This window comes from Ascaphus truei, chromosome 15 (genome assembly GCF_040206685.1).
Source record: "Ascaphus truei isolate aAscTru1 chromosome 15, aAscTru1.hap1, whole genome shotgun sequence".
NCBI classification, from domain to species: domain Eukaryota; kingdom Metazoa; phylum Chordata; class Amphibia; order Anura; family Ascaphidae; genus Ascaphus; species Ascaphus truei.
In genome coordinates, this window is record NC_134497.1 from 24896472 (window position 1) to 24915373 (window position 18902).

The following is an 18902-nucleotide window of genomic DNA, read 5'->3' on the forward strand; positions in this document are numbered from 1 at the left end:
CACTGCTTAGCGGCCTGTCGCAAAACCGTGCGAAGTAGTTGGGCTGCAAGTGTGACTGTGGACATAGACTCTTCCCACACTGAAAGCTACGTACTCTACACGGCGGTTACCGGATGGAAGCTTTCTAACATCAGCCGCAAGTCCCTTGATGACACCAGTTACTTACCTGCAGAGATAACATCCGAGGGTCCAGACGAATATCATCTGAAGCTAATCACAACAGCTTTATTATAACGTTTTCTTCCTGGTATTATACAGGTTATTAAGAATTTGATTAGAGTTAGGACCTGCACAGATTTGGTCTACGAGAAATAAAGACAAGAAATGCGCAAAACGCAAATAGTGAAGTATGTCAAAAAAGATCGCAGTGAGAGCGCTCCTGCCCACACGTGCGTTATCACCTAAAGAGACTCCCGCAGCTGCAGCAGTAAACAGCGTTCCCCAAACAATAGACGTCCCCATCGGTGTGCTGAACCTGGGACCTAGAGGACCGCAGCTGCTGACCGTGAGAAGCTCCGGTTGTGAGAGACGCAGTGATATCCAAATAGCAACAGGAGGCGATCCACTGAGACTGCACCATTGAGATCTTTACTCCTGATGACTACTGTGTGGTAATTTCGTGCCAAGTTGCACGTGAATGATTTTATTCCTACTATCTGATGTACGCATAATACTCACCTTTTTACTAAAACACTGTTTTTTTACATACTTCACTATTTGCGTTTTGCGCTTTTCTTGTCTTTATTTCTCGTAGTTTGTGTGAGTGCCGAGCCACTCGTTGAATACAGCAGCATACGCTATACCAACGGTTCTGTATGGTATTTTTTATCACTTCCACAGTAGAGGATTACCTAATTAGTATTTTTGCTTCATTATACACTTGTATAAAAGGGTTATTTTAGCACAGTATATAATCTATTATAGATTTTAACACAGTTAAGGTGTTTTTTGGGTTGCGCACTTTATTCCTTTACACAGATTTGGTCTACCTTGGCGTTTGGTGTGCAGGCTTAAGATACTTTGGCCAAAGAATCAAACTAAATGACCATATGTTTTTAGTTTATATATATATATATATATATATATATATATATATATATATATATATATATATATATATATATATATATATATATATATATATATGAACTTTACTGTGTATCTATGCCATTGGAAGTAGCATTGGGCTCTGTCTGTGTTCTATGTTCTGTCCTTGATTTTAACTATATATTGCCATGCCCAGTAGCACTCCGTTTTGACACTCATATGCAAATATATATATTGTGGTTACTTTGGGGGTATATAAATTAGGAGCTTACTGTTTTTCTCTGTTCTCTGTCTGTGCTGCTTGTGAGCCTGATCGTGCTACTGCTGGCGTGTGGGGTCTGGTAACACATGTCATAGTACATGATATGCCCATTTTGTTCTTAATTGATGTACACAGATATTATACCTTTTTTAATATATTATTTACATTGAACATACTTCACTATGCGTTGTGCGCTGTTTTTTCTTGTGTCTCACTATCTGTAGGGGTGCTGAGCCACTCCAATAATTGCAGCTGCCGACGCCCTATTCACCAATAGAGGTTGTTGTGATTTCATATTTATCACAGAGGTGTTTCAATTTATGTGATAACTGGTTCACCAACTACAGTAGAGGTTTATTATAGTAGCGCACTTTATTATTTCTTTTGTGTTCAGAGTAAGGATGAGGCCTGCAGCTGATGGAGCCTAGCCAGAAGTCGGGGCTAACATGCGCCGCCGAGCCCCCACCAGCCACTGGGCCCGAGACACGTGTCCCGGTCTGTCCCCCCTGTCAGAGGCCCAGCTTGCTGCTCTCTAAAAGGAACATGAAATACAGTATATAAAGGCGGCTGCATTAATGTCCCTCACTGGGGACGTTAGTCTGTGTCTCTGTCCTCCACCTCAGTATTCACAGGACATTTGGTCGCTGCCGTTTTGCCTCTACTCACCCCACCTCTGGCCATTTTGCCGCTAAGGTAAGTGCCTAAACCCACTACTCTAAAACCCATATATCCTAAGCCCCCCCCTTACCATAAACATCCCTACCTCAAGCCCTTACCCTAAAACCCCCTACTTTTTGCCCTTACAATAAAACCCCAATACCTTAAGCCCCCCTTACCCTAAAATACCCTACCTTAAACCATTACCCTAAAACCCCTACCCCAAAACCCCTTTAATTAACCCCCAACTCAAAACCGTAATAAAACTTACATTAGAAGCAGCTGGTGGTGGAGGGTCTTTCTGCAGCCTAACGCCGGTGGCCAAAAGGTCGCGGCGAAACTATTCCGATTCACAGCTAATTGAGACTACAGACAGCTTCGGCATATTGGGGAACGCACATTTTATTAGACCCAACCGAATGGAAATATAAAACATTAAGAACAACATTTCTCTTTACATAAAACTAGAATAAGAATGATACAAATAACCTGCATTTAAAACGTTATAACTTTTTTTTATCCTTAAACATGTCTAGCTTTGGAGAAAGGTCTCTCCCCTGTGTGTGTCCTCTTGTGTGTGTTCAGGGTGGATAAGTCACTAAATCCCTTCCCACATTCCCCACATACATGTGGTCTCTCCCCTGTGTGTGTCCTCTTGTGTGTGTCCAGTCTGGATAAGTCATTAAATCCCTTCCCACATTCCCCACATACATGCGGTCTCTCCATTGTGTGCGTCCTCATGTGTCTGATACGGCTGGATAAATCACTAAATCCCTTCCCACATGCCCCACATACATGCGGTCTCTCTCCTGTGTGCGTCCTCATGTGTCTGATACGGCTGGATAAGTCACTAAATCCCTTCCCACATTCCCCACATACATGCGGTCTCTCTCCGGTCTGTGTTGTGTTCTGTAGGTTCTGGTCTGATAACCAAGTCAGACTCTTCCCACTTTCTCCAAGTTCTTTTCCTGTGGCAGCAGCTAATATATATTTTTTTGAATGAGAAGCAGTTACATTGTTTATTAATTGCCTTGACTGGTTGAAAGATGCATTTTCTGTCATATTTATTGGAATGTTGCAAGATTGTTCTGTCTTCATCTTTTCCATGTACTCATTTGGGTGTTTGAACTTCAGATGTTTGAAGAGGTAATCCTGACTTCTAAAAGCAACCTTGCAGTGTTGGCATGGGTGGATTATTGGTGCTTGTCTTTGTACTAGATGAGACAAAAAAGTCACTGTTACACAAACTGTCTTACAAAAGGTCATGCAGGAGAGGTAAGTTGGCATATCACAGAAAGTTCAGGATGAAAGTAAACTGTAGCTGTACATTGTAAAAATGAAGGTTTAGCACAACATGTGCAGCATTAGGGCCGGGAGAGTAGATGTAGTGGATTATACATTTAAAGTGGATCATAATATTTAACGATTTAAACGGAAATCTCACTAGCTGCAAAACACCAATTAAAGTGGCAGAAATCTTTTCAAACCCTTTGATAGATAGTAAGTCGATATTTTCAGTTGTGAAGGTATAATTAAAAAATGTTAGTACAATGAATAGAATACGTGTCTCAGTAGAAGCTCACATATCTGTCACCAGGTGTTCCCGTTACTGCACCATGTACCAGGTCTCTAATAGTTATAGGATGACCCAACTTTCTGCTAAATCTCCATTGTTAAGTCAGGAACCAAATGCACAATTATTGTATTTTAACATATATACATATACAATGGTGGTGGGGACAATGCAAACACAAAAACGATGCAAAATCATGGAATGTGATACCAAAAAAAGGAATGTGATTCCTTCCCTTTAAGGTGACATCCCAGCACCCAAAAAAGGCCATTCATAACATGGTACATCCACCAACTCCATTCATTACCTTAGCGGTTAGCCACTGAGGGGGGGTTATTAATGTATTTGAATATTGTTGGTGTATTTATTTATTATTGGGTTACCATTTATCGCCAATGTGGATATCTGGGCCCCCATTGAGAGGGCCTAGTTATCAACAGTGGTAATCAATGGTTGTGTGTGTAAAATTTATTTTGAATGGCAATTCTTTACGGGCCACTAACGGGATCAACAGGGTTAGGTAATGTTTTTCTTAATAAACTATTAACCCCTTTGGTGCCTGTGGTAAACCTTGGTAACCACAGGCATGAAACGGTTAATGTTATTTTGATCATAGGTTTCTGTAATAATAGACACTACAGAAGCCTATGATAGAAATATGAACCCAATGCGGTATGTAACACATTATTAACGGTCGCGTTAATTCTCATATTGTGACATTAGCCAAAATATCGCTAACAGTAAATTATTACCACAATCTTGATTTATACCACCTTAGAATTGTGGTAATAACACTCATTAGTTTATTATTTCCCAGGGTGCGATATTAACTCCACTTTAACATAATTTTATGTATCTGAGCCATAGTGTTTTGTTTATGCCTTTCGGGACAAAGCAAGAACTAACAATGCTTTACTAGCCACTAAGGTGGCAAAGGGGGGTAGGTAGTGTAATGTTTATTTTTCCTTTTGTGGTCAGTCATGGAGACTGATGACTAGTTGACCACTAAGGGGTTGTCATGTCTTTTAACACCATTTATATTTAAGGGATTAGTCACAAGGCAAAACAAGGCAGTGAAATAAAATTAGGTTTATTTTGGATAAGACCTCTGTGTGACGGTGCTCGTCTCAAATCAGGAAGCGGACCCGCAAGGCTGAAGTAGGGATGCAAATAAACCGACCAGAGTCCTGTAAAAGTATCCGTAATAGGTATGGAAGCAGGGGTCAGGGCTGGTGGCAGAGTTGCAAAGTCTGGCAGACAGGGCAGTCAGAAGGCAGCGAGGTCGGGGTCATGGTCCAGGGTCAGCAACAGGGAAACAAAACAGGCAAGAGGGTAAAGCGTAACTGCAAAGACCAACAGGAGCTGCAAACGGTAGAACTTTGCACCGTGGCTCCCTATAGTAACTGCAGCCTTATAAAGCATTTAGAGAAATACAGTGCGCGCTGTCTCTTGATTCCTCTCTCATCACAGTCAGTGTAATTCTCCTTGCTGCTCCCAATCTACCGTGATCAGCGGGGCAAATCCAAGCACAGTGATCCAAAGCATCCGCAATTCCACAGAGGCTCGGACCCCGGTTCCCAGAAGCCCCGCGATTTCAAAGTCCCAGATATTTCAGAAAGGGTAAAGTTCCAGCTCCAAAGATGGTATTGCGATGCTGGATCAAACTTTTAGTCGGCATCCTCGTGGTATGCTTCCGTAGTCTGTCGTCACGGACCTTACGTTGCTGCGTTTGTAATGTTTTGTGTTAGTTTGTGATATGTACTATCAATGTTTTATGGTCTTATAAGCATGCTTATATGTTGGGCAATTCATTTGTGTAACACTAATTGAACGGCTATGAGTAAAATAATCTGGTGACATTCCCATAGGCTGAAATATTATTTGGCTCCGGTACTTAAAGCTGCAGTTCAGGCAATATCCTGCATGTGTGTTTTTTTTAATAAATCAGTTCTGTAGTAAGAAAAAATACTTTTAGCATTTTCTGTTTTTAAAAAAACAACTTTGAAAGACCAATTTTCTTGTATTCTATTTTAACAAGCATTTGCTAAGGCACTGCCCCTTCATGCCTGTCACAAGCCCTGGCACACCCCTTTGCGAGCCCTGCCCTCGCTCTTGCACATGAATATTCATGAGCTTCCACTGAGTGACAGAAACAGAGGAAATACATTCCCCATATTTAAAGATGTCGCCAAACTTTGCCAATCAATAGACGGAGAACGAATTGACCAGCAGCTATGCAGTTCTTTAGGTAAGTAGAGATTGCCCACATGAAACTATTAAAGTAAAAAAAAAACTATAACATTTTTTTTTTTAAAAGCCTGAACTGCAGCTTTAAACAGTGCCTGGGAATCACAAGACCAACCCCTTGATGAAGTGTTGCTCTGACACGAAACGCGTTGCGGTGAGGTCCTACGCATCGACGTAAGGTCCGTGATGATGGACTACGGAAGCTGCCATCTCAGCATACCATGAGGACGCCGATTAAAAGTTTAATCCAGCATTTTAACACCATCTTTGGAGCTGGAACTTTACCCTTTCTGAAACATCAGGGACTTTGAAATCGTGGGGCCTCTGAGAACCGGGGCCCAACCCTCTGTGGAATTGCTGATGCTTTGGATCACCATGATCCGCCTCTATTTTACTGTATGTAAGTGTTAAACGTTCCATTTAGGCATATAAATTATATTATGTTTTATTAATTGTGTCGTCGTTATTTCTCTATTGCGCCCCTTTTCGTTTTTTACATACTGTAGCCTTATAAAGCAGACTGCCAGTACCCAAAATGGCAACAGTGCGCAGAAAGGGCAAGACAGAAAGCCTGGACCATAGTGGAAAAACCTGGCACAGATCAAGCAGAATCCTTACAGTACCCCCCTTGAGGAGAGACCTCCGGATGATCTAAGCCGGTTTGGCAGGGAATTTCCAATGAAACACCCGGACCAGGTTGGAGGCATGGAGATTTCTGGATTTGATCCACAAATTTTCCTCTGGTCCATAACGCTTCTAATGGGCCAAGTACTGTAGCCCGCCACGGGATCTACGGGAATCCAATATTTGGCTTACTTCAAATTCCTCCTGGCCATCCACCAAGAACGGTCTAGGAGCAGTGAGGGTTGGAGGAGAGAAGGTGTTCTGGACAAACAGCATGAGGAGGGAGACATGGAACAATGGGGGTATTTTTAAATTATCCAGAAGTTCCAGTTTGAACGCCACCGGGTTGACTTGTTTCAAGATTCTATAAGGTCCAAAGAACTTGGGCCCCAGTTTGGAGGAAGGCAGTTTCAAGCGAATATTTTTAGTAGCCATCCAGACCTGATCTCCTGCTTGAAACGGAGGCGGTGGTCTCGACGTTTGTCCGCCTGGGTTTTTTGCTGGAGAGCGGCCTTGGTCAGATTGACCTGGATTTTCTTCCAGAGTAACTGAAAATCTTGGATTATGTCATCCATTGCAAGAACTTCGGAAAGGGGACTGGAAGGAGGAAGGGCTAGCGGGATGGTACCCGTAGGCACAGAAAAACGGTGATTCCAGTATTGAATCGTGCTTCATGGAATTGCGGGAAAACTCGGCCCACGGGAGCAGATCAACATAGTTGTCCTTTAGCTCGGAAACAAAACAACAGAGGAATTGTTCTAAGGACTGGTTGGCCCTTTCCGTGAGACCATTGGATTGGGGATGGTAGGAAGAAGAGAAATGTAAGGAGATACCCATTCTTAGGCAGAAGGCCTTCCAAAATCTAGAGACGAATTGGGATCTGCAATCCGAGACTCTATCCGTTGGGACTCCATGGAAGCAGAATATCTCCTTAATAAAAATCTCCAATAGTTCAGAGGACATGGGTAGCTTCCTGAGAGGAACAAAATGGGCCTGTCGTGTGAATCGGTCGACCACTACCAGTATGGTAGTCATACCCCTGGAGGAAGGCAGCTCCACAAAATAAAATCCATGGAAAGGTGGGTCCACGGGCGGGTGGGAACTGGAAATGGCTTTCGCAATCCACAGGGTAACGTCCTTGGCACCTTCGTCTGAGTACATATAACGCAGGGTGTAACAAACTCCTTTACGTCTTTGCGGAGCTCTGGCCACAAAAAAATTCGTTCGAGGAAATCGCAAGTCTTCCTAACCCCCGGGTGACCAGCCGTCTTGGAGATATGACCCCATTGCAACACCTCACTTTGGAATTGGGGACGACGACAAATAATTTAGACGAACGTGTGGACGTTGACCTAGGATCCTCTGCCTGCAAAATCTGTTGCAGAAGTGATGAAATACGGCAGAGATGATCTGTGCAGGTGGAATGATGGGCCTCTGCCCTATCTTCTCTGAGCCGTCAGGAGAGAATTGTTGAGATAGATCATCTGCTTTGATGTTCTTGGATCCTGGACGATAAGAGATCACAAAGTTGAACCAAGTGAAGAAGAGAGCCTACCTTGCCTAACGCGTCCAGAGTCTCCTTGCCCTTTCAATGTATTTGAGGTTCTTGTGGTCTGTAAGGATTGAAATCGGAGAAGTTGCCCCCTCAAGCAAACGTCTCCATTCTTCAAGAGCCATTTTCATTTCCAAAGTTCCCAATTTCCAACATCATAGTTCCTTTCCGTGGAAGAACATTTTTTGGATAAGAAGGCACAGGGGAGGAGTTTCCCATGAAAATCCTTCCTTTGAGAAAGAACGGCTCCGGCTGCCAGATCAGATGTGTCCACTTCAAGCAGGAAGGGTTTCGTAGGATCTGGATGGATCAGCACAGGTGCAGAAGACAAGGCGGACTTGAGCTTCTCGAAAGCCAGAAGAGCCTCAGAAAGCCATATCTTAGGATTCGCCACTTTCTTAGTAAGAGCCGTAATGGTTGCAACCACCTTGGAAAAATTTCTGATGAATCGTCGGTAGTAGTTGGTGAACCCAAGAAATCGTTGTATCGATTTGAGGCCTAACGGTAAGGGCCAGTCCAGCACTGCCGATACTTTCACATGATCCATCTCGAACCCAAGGGAAGAGATGAAAACACAAGGCAAGAAATCTTCTTCTGTTCGAATTGACACTTCTCGAGCTTGGCAAAAGGGGAGTGATCCCGAAGTCTTTGGAGAGCCAATCTAATCTGTGCCCGATGTTCTGTCAAGGAACTGGAAAAGATAATACCACAAGAAATTGGTCCAGTAGATTCCGGAAAATCTCGTTGATGAAATTTTGATATAAGCCGAATGGCATGACTAGATATTCATATTGGCCGTCACGGGTATTAAAGGCTGTTTTCCACTCAACACCCTCTCTGATCTGGATCAAATTGTAGGCTCCTCGAAGATCCAGTTTGGTGAAGATCGTAGCCTTGCGTAAGCGGTCGAATAGTTCAGGAATGAGGGGTAGCAGATATCGGTTCTTTACGTTGATTTTATTTAGGCCTCTGTAGTCAATACATGGCTTGAGAGAACCGTCTTTTTTGGAAACGAAGAAGAAACCCGCACCAGCGGGAGAACTTGATTTGCGAATAAACCCACGTAGAAGTTTCTCCGAAATGTATTCCCACATAGCCTTGGTTTCTGGTTATGAAAGGGGCTAAGTGCGGCCTGTAGGAGGGAGGGCCCATGGGATCAGGTCAATTGCACAATCATAAGGTCGGTGTGGCGGTAACTCCTCTGCCTGTTTTTTGTTGAATACATCTGCAAAGTCCTGGTAAGCAACTGGCAGGCATGACGAGGAAGTCTCTGTAGGTAGCCGGACCTCGGAGATAGCGCGAGACACCGGGAGACAGGATCCATGGCAATGTTGTCCCCAGGATGTAACTTGGTCACCCAATCAATCTTAGGGTTGTGGTGCCACAACCAGGGAAGTCCTAGGACCACTGGAGTCGAGGCAGAGCAAATAACATAGAATGACAGTGTCTCTTTGTGAAGTTCTCCAACCGTAACCAGCAAAGGTTTAGTCTCGAGGGTGATGGTCCTAGGTATCAGAGGTCTTCCATCAATGGTGACTACCGCTAACGGAATCTCCCTAGTACAGAGAGAAAGGGAGTAGAGTTCCACAAATGCATGGTCAATGAAATTCCCTGCGGCCCCCAAATCCACAAAAGTGTGAATGAAGATGGAGGCTGGTCCCCAGGAGAGTAAAACTGGCAGGAGCAGACGTGAAGGTTGTGGCAGGGGAGAAAGAGAAGAAATGCCTAGAGAATAATCCTCTATCGTTGCTGGGCACTGGAATGTTCCCGATTTAGGACAATTTCAGGCAAGATGACCTTTGAGTCCACAGTTGACACAGCTACCTGACACGTCCCCTAGTTCTCTCCTGTTCAGGTAATTTGGTATCACCTAATTGCATCGGTTCCTCCTCTGAGAGTGTTGTAGTAAAAGGAGGCCGAAAGTGGGGGGCAAGCCGAATTATTGGGGTTTTTGAGGGGCGGTCTCGCTCAGTCTGTCGTTCTCGCATCTGGAGGTCCATTCGGATACAGAGGGCAATTAAGTCCTTGGGGGTGTCCCGGCAAGCAGAAGTCAGGGCTGGCGGCAGAGTTGCAAAGTCCAGGAGACAGGCGGAGGTCAGGACAGATGGAAGGCAGCGAGGTCAGGGTCACGGTCAGGGGTCAGCAACAGGGAATCAAAACAGGCAAGAGGGTAAGACGTAACTGCAAAGACCAACAGCTGCAAACACTAGAACTTTGCTTGGCGACTCCCTATAGTAACTGCAGCTTTATAAAGCAGACTGCCAGTACCCAAAATGGCCAGTGAGCAGAGAGGGCAAGAGAGACAGAAAACCTGGACCATAGTGAAAAACCTGGCACGGATCAAGCAGAATCCTTACACTCGGAAACACACAAGAATACAAAATACAAAAATATACACGCTTACGGGGGTCTGGGGAATGAGATCTACCTTTCCTAGGTGCAGGGACCCACTTCAAATGGGTTTTCCCTGTCCGCTACTCTGCTTCAGGATTTCAGAGTGCTGAACACACAGCAGTAACTCTCTCCAGCTGGTCACAGTCAAACTCCACACTCCTTCCCAGAGTGTCTCTCAGATGGATTCCACACTCCTTCCCAGAGTGTCTCTCAGAAAGTCTCCACACTCCTTCTAAGAGATAGTCTAGTGCTCTGATCAGCAGCACCCCTTATATAGCCCTCGGTGGCTATCCTTTACATGGGACAGGGGCTGTTGGCCAACCAGAGAACGGATTGAGTTGGTGTCACAAAAGGAAGAGGAGGGGCGTGCTAAGGCACTCAAGACCTCAAACTGGGTAGGAGCCTCAGAGCCTGGGCAGTACAATGCTCTTACTTCCAGATCTGATCAGCAGCCTTTCACCTCTCCCCAGGAGTCCTGACACCTAGCTATCCAAACCCTGGTTTTAATCTCATAATTTCTATGGAAAACTTCAGCTAAATTAATTACAGAAACTCCCTCCATAGAAATAATAGAAACAGGCACATAACATAATTTACATTCGCTGGGCTGACATGTTAATGTCATCACCACACAATGTCAAGTATCTAAGCTGGGAGGAATTGCTAACACAGGAATAAATACAGACATAAGGAGTTTATGTAAAAGACAGGACATAGAATTACACACAGCTAGTTCATATTCCCTGTACTGTACTTGCCTAGACAATACATTGGGCTGAAATCTAGATTAATTGGCCAGCCCCCTTTTTTAGGGGTAACTAGCTGGGCTTTCTCTTTATTAGGTAAGCCAGCTACCCCTACTGTCACAGGGGTTCATATGTACTGTAATGTATTTTACCAACTATTTTATCATCTATTCCACGTTGGTTTAGCTCATCTTGCCTATGTATATAATGGGCAGTATATTGGAAAAACAGGGCTAACGCCAGCCTGGAGTAGGTGACAAAATATTTGCGGTATTTCTGCGGTTCATCCCGTTCCGATAAATATCGGAACTTGATGTACGGCAATTTTTACTTGAAAATTTGATATTATGCCTGTTTTGTATCGGATCTGATGCTTTTAACGGGTCCGATAAAAAATGCTTTTTTTTGGCGCTGCAACACAGATTCATTGCACCATAATAAGGAACTTTTTTTTATGGGCGGTTGTCACGATGACATCAACTTTTATCAACACATTTATATTTCTGGGTACTTGATTGAATAGAACAAGTTGCAAAATAAATTGTGATTTATTTCCTTAATAGACAAACACACGACATCTGCAGAATACACTTAAAATAACACTCACTGGGATCTGGGATCTCACTAGGGAAACCTACCCCAGAAAAAATGGCTAACGGAGCTTTAGCTACTGCCCTAGGATCAATACTGGCAAGCGCTACCACCTCAGGGTACTGGGTGGCAAAATCCACCACCGTGAGAATGTAGCGCTTTCCTGACCAGCTGGGAACCATGAGGGGTCCCACGAGGTCCATAGCTACCCACTGAAAGGGTTCCCCTATTACCGGTAACGGGTTCAGGGGTGCCTTCACACGGTCACCCGCCTTACCTACTCGCTGGCAGGCATCACAGGATCGGCAGAACTCTGCCTCCTCACTGGATGCCCCCGGCCAGTAGTAACGCTGCAACAGCCGGGCTCGCGTCCTAGCGACCCCCTGATGCCCCGCTAGTGGAATGGAGTGGGCTACCCGCAACAACTGCTGCCTATATTCCTGGGGTACCACTAGCTGTCTCTTCCCCGTCCATACCTCATCTAACCCGGTGGTCCCTTGCTCTCTGTATAGGAGCCTGCGGTGCCACAAGAAATAATCAGACCCCTTTCTTGGCTTAGACTCGGACGCCCACAGTCTCATGCCCTCCAAGCTGGGATCAGATCGCACCGCATCCCTAAACTGGGCACCTAACTCTGGCTACCCCCCGGTCACATCTGAGTCAGGGGGACAGGGAACAGGTACAGGGAACAGTAAGTCAGTGTCAGAAAGCGACTGAGTCTGGCTTACCTGTCTGGTCTCTGCAGAGACTACTGGAACTGTAGGTCCCAAATGCAGGGGGACAGGGGCTGGTTCTGCTGCGATCCTTGCTGACTGTCTCTTGGTGATCGCTGCAACAGGTGCCAGCTCAGTGGTAAAAACACAGGTAACGTGTCCTAGGTTGTTACCCAGCAAGACCTCAGCATCTAACCCAGGCAAAACCCCCACCTCCCTCATGCCACGTCCGGCACCCCAGTCCAAAAAGACCCGGGCAATCTGGAGTGACCGCGGTCCTCCGTCTGGCATGTTCACTTGCATACCGGTGCCCGGGAGCAAATCCTCTGGCCGCACCAAATCAGGGCGAACCAGAGTCACGGTGGCACCGGAGTCTAGCAAGCCGTCCGCCTGCCGGTCTCCGATGGTCACCTTCCATAGATGCTTCTGCCGGACATCGTTGGGCTGCATCCCGACTGGAGAAACCTGATGTCCCCCGCTCTCAGCTGCTGGTCCTGAGGTGGCAAGTGCAGTTCCTCTGCTGGGCATCCCTCTGTGGGCTGGTTCCACGGCTGTACTTGGCTCCTCTGTGTGTGCCAGTCGGCTGGTCCTGAGGTGGCAAGTGCAGTCTCTCCGCTGGGCATCCTTCTGTGGGCTGGTTCCATGGCTGTACTTGGCTCTTCTGTGTGTGCCAGTCACACACGGAGGGGTAGTCTTAGCGCCCTGGGCCGCACGGCCCGCTCCTTTGGGTGCTACAGGGTCCTTCATTGCAACTCGGCTGGCCACATACTCATCTGCCATTCTCGCTGCATCCTCATAGGTCTGAGGTTTATGGTCATAGACCCATCCTCTCACATCTGTGGGAAGCTGCTGCAGCAGCTGCTCTTGAAAGAATAAGTCCAGCAGGGTATGGAATGTTGTAAGCCCATTCCCCTCCACCCACTGAGTCCCGTGCAAAGCCATCCTACTGGCATAGGTGCTGTATGACTCTCCGAGGAGTACTACCCCCGTCCGGATCTTGCCCCTGTAAGATTCTGGGGTCAGGGCATACTGGGTTAGCAGCTTGCTTTTCACATGACCATAGTCATCGGAATCCACGAGTGGAATACCCATCACAGTCCGTTTGGCTTTGCCAGATAACAGTGGTCGCAGTCTGACCACCCCAGTCCCTTCTTGGAATATGGAACCGGGAACACTGCGTCTCGAAGTCATTCAGGAATGCATCGAAGTCATCTGTGCCATCCACGAACTTGCTGAAGCTGTGATGATCCGCCCGGGAAAGACCTTGTTCCTCGTTTGCAAGGTAGTAGTTGTGGGTTCTTCCGAGCAGTGCTGTCAGGAGCTGTACCCGCTCCGCAGTGCTAACACCCGTTCCCCATGTAGCCAGAAGTGCTGTGAGCCCAGGGACGTCACGCTCGGCAGCCGCAGCTGTTACCTCGTCCGCAACCCCTGGTGCCAAGCCACCCACGACCAGGGGGTCACTAGCACTCTCCTCATGTCCTTGCAGCCCCGGAGTTGGAGGGACCTCCTGCACTCCTGGCTGAATAGCGTCAGCCAACACAGCAGCTACGGGGACTTGCCCCTCTGGTAGGACCCTGTGGTCCTCATGATGCTCCAAATCCTCCTCCAGTTGTGCCTTCGACCGCCCATCTGTCGGTACGCCATACCCCGCACATCTCTCCACGACTTTCTCTCTGGGCCATGACCTGAACCTTCCTGAGCGATCGCTCATGGTGCCTTTGGAGTATGGGTGAAGGGAACAGTGAAGTCTCTCGTGCTCTTTAGAAGTGTGTGTCAGTTGCTACTTGTCTGAGGAGCCTGCAAGCTACAAGGTCCTCACTATATTACAGAGCCCGCAGGAAACTGCAATATAGGTTCAATCAGTATCCCACCGCTGCCACAAGTTTTTTTAAAAGCTTGTCACGATGACATCAACTTTTATCAACACATTTATATTTCTGGGTACTTGATTGAACAGAACAAGTTGCAAAATAAATTGTGATTTATTTCCTTAATAGAAAAACACACGACATCTGCAGAATACACATAAAACAACACTCACTGGGATAAGAGAACGAAATAAATTGTCCTTAGAACGAAAGAAATTGTCCTTTGCTTGCCAGTGCAAGAAATGCAGCCTTGGTTTTAAAAGTCCTGTGGTTATGTGGTTATTAACCCCTTCACTCCTGGACTGGTTGCTGCTGTACTGGAACAAAGTCTTGCATCTTACATCATGGATTAAAATTCAGGAATCACACTGGGAAATACCTGGGGAGCCACAGTTATAGACTGGCCAAAGCTATCTTTAACATGTGGATCCAATCCCCTCGTGGGAACAAAAAAAAACACGAATAGTCAAGTGACCCACAATTCATAAGACTGGTCAAATGGGCTGTCCGGTGGGCAGGGCGCATTGGTCAGGTTGATGCCCAGGCCACTTAGTATACCTGGGCTACACCCATAACTTGGGGCCACTGTGTCTGGTCTCTGTTTGAAAGGTGTCACTAGCCTGACATCTGCTGTGCATCAGTATGCCAGTATTGTATACATTATGGGTCTCTGGGTCTTGTCATAATTTACACTCTTTTAGACAGGGGGACTCTAAATCTGTGGGAGCCTTTTGAGGCTCCATCATAAAAATAATTACAACCCTTTGAGGCTTGGTCAGAAAAATACCGAAGCTCATTCACCCATATCACAGTTGGAGGTACAAGTAATTCCTGCTTGGACTTACAAAAAAATACCTCCTGCCTTACATTTAAGATCTGCTATCATGTGTTGGTTAGAGGGTATGGCAAGCAATGCATCTTGTCTTTTACCCTCGCAGACAGGGAATGGCCTGCACATGGGGAATAAAAATGGCGGGGACAGGGCAACAACAGTAATGCATGGCAAATCAGGTATTAACCCTTTCCTCCCCGTCACAGCGGTAATATGACATTTTTGGATACCACAGCTTGATGTATCTGGCCCTTTGACTCAAGTCAGATTTAGTGATATTAAGTTCTAGTTGACCCGTAATGGTGTATGCAGATCTATCAATATTTGCAATTTAACATCAGTAATAAGGCACTAGAGATGTAAAAACCACGTAATATACATATTCCTCATTACCTTGTGGTGGCGCGTTACTTTTCCACAGCGCACCCCCTTGATACCAAGCTTTTTCCCATATTAATCACAATACCAGACCAGGAGCTGTGTGTGTGGGGGGAGGTCTGTGCAGGTTCTGTAGTAGATTTTCCTGTGGTATTGGTACGCCACAATGTTCTGTTCTTCCTCGTTACTCGCACAATTTACAAATCTAAAATTGGGACATTTAGTGAGGTCTCAAAGTAATGTCTATTTTATAAAGGAAGAGCTGAAAAAAAAGATACAGGTTGTTAATAATGTGACTTGTCTTCTCTTTCTTCTCTACAGTTTTTGAGGTGAACAGAAGTTAATGGAGAGCAATGTATATACAATGGCTCACTTGTACAGTATGTACCCACAGTTTGATTGGAATGGGAGCCACAGGCCACACCAGTGACTACTTTTTTATTACTTAAAAAATAAATAAAAACACTGTTGTAATTAAAAAGTCCCCGACAAGATGACACAAGTGACACAAATGTGAGTTTTCTTCCGGTGGAGTTAAACAGAAAATGGGGTTGATGTAACAAGGTTTTGAAGCAGGAATGTGTTCCATTAGCAACCTGAGCTTATAACATGCCCTGGACTGATTTGGAAACGAGACTATAAAAAAAGCCTTGAGCCACAGTCTACTGAGGTAACACTGTTGGTTTGGGCTTGGAACTACCCTCCCCCCCATCGTGGCCACGCCCCCGCGCATCCCATCAATCCACGTAGATAACAGATCACAAATTTTACCTGTACACGCGCCGCCAGGCAGTCAGATGCGCGTGCAGCAGTGACAACTGGGGCCGTAGCCTAAGGCTGGGTCCATACAGCTTGCGTCCGAGTGGAAGCGTGCGCTTTCGTAACGTCAGCGCGTGAAGCGGGTGCGTTTTTTATTCATGCTAGACGTGCCATTAGGGGCGTGTCTAGGGTCATCACAGAGCTGATTCACCCTCATTGGGTGAACTGCTCACATGACCTGCCCGTTGCGCCAAAAAAATCAGTTTTGGCGTTTATTTACACTAATTGTTTATCAGTTTATGCATATATATATATTTATGTTTTTCTAGGTTTATTATAGCAATTATTAGTTTTTATATTTTAATTATTAATCCTGTTTAGAGTTAGATTTTTTTTATTTTATAGGCACATTTTTGCCAGTATTTTAATTGGCATATAGATATACACATGTAGATAGATATTTGTATCAATTATCATTGCATTGGGTGTTGTGTTGTATCACTTATATGGGTTATTATGTGTTCGGTTTTTAGTTATTTATTTATACATATTTGTTATATTTTCCTTCTTCTTGTATTTTATTCACTATTATTATTTGTTTACCATTAGTATATATATTTTGTTTTCTCACAAATGTATATTTTTATCACTGGTGCTGTTTTAATATAGTTTTATGTTGTACTTTTTTCCCTATACTATGTTTTCTGTTTACTTCCTGGTTTTCCAGGCTCCAATGTACTGTAGAAGTGTTTTTTCCCATTGTGGCTTCCGTAGCTTACTAGCTGGTCTGTACATCATATGACCGGGTTGGTAACTTTGGCACGAATTCATTGGAGCCTGCATTTAAAGAGAACATTGTTCGAGCACAGGTCACTCTTTGACAAAGCTCCATGCAGGCGTGAAACGCGTTAGAGGACTTTGTATGCATCTTTAATAAAGCAGCCCTTTATTTTTGTATGCAGTGCTCCACCATCGTTTTTGCTATCTTCCATAGAAAACAAAGTAATTATAATGCCCTCATTAGTCAAACACATACATGTTCCTGGAGAAATACAGAACTGGATTTCATTCACAATACACAAATAAATAAAACAGTTATTTTAACCCTTTGAGTGACGGAGGGGTCACGTGATTGCTCCATCACAGATGACAGAGCGGACAGGGAGACCCCCTCCCTTCTATCCCACGTAGTGATAGATCCGTCCTGTCCTGCACAGGAGCACAGAATGTCATCTCCCCTAGGAAAACCAGCAGGATTACTATGATGTAGCTATTACATCATGGGGCCAGACGCGGTGACATAGCAGCTACATTAAAAGGGCACCCAAAGGGTTTAATGGTGATTTCATTCTTTTCATGTTTTCCCCCCGCTGGGTAGGATTTAATGCAGCAATTCAAGCTGCCCTTTATTGTTTCCCCTCAATGCAATGCAAACACTGACAAGTGATTAGCTAAGTTGCCGATCGATCCGTTCTCCTGTGACCAATCGGCGAAGATTCGGCACGAGGGTTCAATAAATCACTGTGTAATGCAGTCAGTGGAACATATTTACATTCATATGTGTTCCACTGACGTGTGCTTGCGCCCGAGCCCTGGTCCTGTCTCATGGGGCTTCTCCAGCAGCAATAGAATCTCCCTGTCGCAGTAAGTATTGTGACTTGAACTAAACTGGTTCCTAGGGTAAGGTCAGATTCTACTATTAACCCAGATATATGCGGGTGGCTATACCAGACACAGGTTTAAACCTCTGTCACTCTGGCCCACGACTGCGATGGATCCTACTATTCTGTTTATCCCACTTAAGTCTACTCAATTATTATTAATAAGCTACTAGATAACACTTCTGATCTAGCCCAGGGGAGCTTAATCTTTTTTTTCCCAGCGCCCCCTACCGGCTGTTCCCCTCTCTCTGTGCCCCCCCCCTTACCTTGGTTCCGGCATCGGCGTCATGACCTTGTGGGATTTGACGCCGCGTTGCCGTGGCGACGCATCTCCAGAAGCAAGGTAAGTGCAATTTACAGAGGCCTTTGCCGCTTCCCCAGCACTTCATTTAATGCCCCGAGTCCTTTGTACTGCCCGTGGGATGAATAGTTCTTTTAAAAGCTCCTTGTATTGTCCCTGAATATATTTGTATATAGTTATCATATCCCCTCTTAGACGCCTCTTTTCTAATGTAAATAAATCTAATTTAGCTAGCCTCTCTTCATAAGTTAAAATGTCCATCCCCTTTATTAATTTGGTGGCTCTTCTCTGCACTCTCTCTAGTTCCATAATGTCTTTTCTTAGGATTGGTGCCCAATATTGTACTCCTTATTCAAGGTGTGGTCTTACTAATGCTTTGTAAAGGGGCATAATTATGTTTACTTCCCTTCCATCCATTGCCCGTTTGATGCAAGATAAGATCTTGTTTGCCTTTGCAGCTACTGAATGACATTGGGCACTATTGCTAAGCCTGCTGTCTACAAGCACTCCTAAATCCTTCTCCATCAAGGATTCCACCAATATATCCCCATTTAATTTGTAAGTCGCCTTTTTATTCTTGCATTCCAAATGCATAACCTTACATTTATCTGTATTAAACATCATTTGCCATTTACCTGTCCACGTTTCCAGTCTCTCCAAGTCCTTCTGAAGAGAAATTACATCCTGCTCTGATTCT

At 45.0% G+C, this 18902-nt stretch overlaps 2 protein-coding genes across 3 annotated transcripts in view; both read right to left on the reverse strand.

Annotated features, from left to right (window-relative positions):
* LOC142466363 (uncharacterized) overlaps positions 1-18902 on the reverse strand; it is a 790214-nt gene that overhangs the window by 762330 nt on the left and 8982 nt on the right. The window lies entirely within an intron of this gene.
* The window catches only part of LOC142466692 (uncharacterized), a 308558-nt gene that overhangs the window by 280650 nt on the left and 9006 nt on the right, over positions 1-18902 (reverse strand). Inside the window, exon 2 of one of the 2 annotated variants that reach the window (XM_075571998.1) lies at positions 15500-15746. The exons of the other annotated variant lie outside the window; for it this stretch is intronic. The gene's annotated coding sequence lies outside the window, so the exon portion shown is untranslated. The remainder of the gene's footprint in view (positions 1-15499; positions 15747-18902) is intronic. 2 annotated transcript variants of the gene reach the window in all.